At 44.0% G+C, this 1192-nt stretch overlaps 1 protein-coding gene across 4 annotated transcripts in view; it reads right to left on the bottom strand.

The window, feature by feature from the left end:
- Positions 1-1192, bottom strand: part of LOC108762475 (RNA-binding protein 4.1) — a 15353-nt gene that overhangs the window by 8776 nt on the left and 5385 nt on the right. The window lies entirely within an intron of this gene.

Raw genomic sequence — 1192 nt, 5'->3', positions numbered from 1 at the left:
CAAAACACGATTTATTTGCTAACTGTAAAGTCCTGAAAAGTCCATAAGTCGAGCGCGCGGTCAAGCAGCGCGCTGCGTATCAGCCACCTTAAATGGCTCGTAGAATGTCGTAAGAATTATTTGCTCGCATGATTTTGGTCGCAAATTAATCCTGAGACTGTATACTATCGATTCATGCCGAAATACGATTTATTTGTTAACTGCAAAGTGCCGAAAACAGCCGGGATGTCGAGCACGAGCGCGCAGCCAATCAGCGTGCTGCGTATCAGTAGGATCTTAAAACGCTCGTGGAATGTCGTAAGAATTATTTGCTCGGAAGTTATCGGTGCCACTGCAATCCTGACACAATGCACTATCGAAAACTGCTAAATTGCGATTTATTTGCCAATTCTAAAGTGTTGAAAATGTCGAGTGAAGCGAGAACGCCGCGCGACGTACTTCCAGATGTGTTTCTATCGCCCAGGAATTATTTGCTCGCACGTTTTTGGTGGCAAATTAATCCTGAGACTGTATACTATCGATTCGTGACAAAATACGATTTATTTGCTAACTGTAAAGTCCTGACAAGTCCATAAGTCGAGCACGAACGCGCGGTCAAGCAGCGCGCTGCGTATCAGTACCATATTAAATGGCTCGTGGGATGTCGTAAGAATTATTTGCTCGCATGATTTTGGTGGCAAATTAATCCTAGGACTGTATACTATCGATTCATGCCAAAATACGATTTATTTGCTACCAAAATCGTGCGAGCAAATAATTCCTGGGCGATAAACACATCTGGAAGTACGTCGCGGAGCGTTCGCGCTTCACTCGACATTTTCAACACTTTAGAATTAGCAAATAAATCCAAATTTGGCAGTTTTCGATAGTGCATTGTGTTAGGATTGCAGTGGCACCGATAACATCCGAGCAAATAATTCTTACCACATTCCACGAGCGTTTTAAGATCCTACTGATACGCAGCGCGCTGATTGGCCGCGCGCTCATGCTCGACTTATGGACTTTTCAGAACTTTACAGTTAGCAAATAAATCGTGTTTTGTCACGAATCGATAGTATACAGTCCCAGGATTAATTTGCGACCAAAAACATGCGAGCAAATAATTCTTACGACATTCTACGAGCCATTAAAGTGGCTGATACGCAGCGCGCTGCTCGACCGCGCGCTCGTGCTCGACTTATGGACTTTTCAG

This window comes from Trachymyrmex cornetzi, unplaced genomic scaffold (genome assembly GCF_001594075.2).
Source record: "Trachymyrmex cornetzi isolate Tcor2-1 unplaced genomic scaffold, Tcor1.1 scaffold30, whole genome shotgun sequence".
Lineage (NCBI taxonomy): Eukaryota > Metazoa > Arthropoda > Insecta > Hymenoptera > Formicidae > Trachymyrmex > Trachymyrmex cornetzi.
This window is presented reverse-complemented; position numbering and strand designations above follow the sequence as displayed.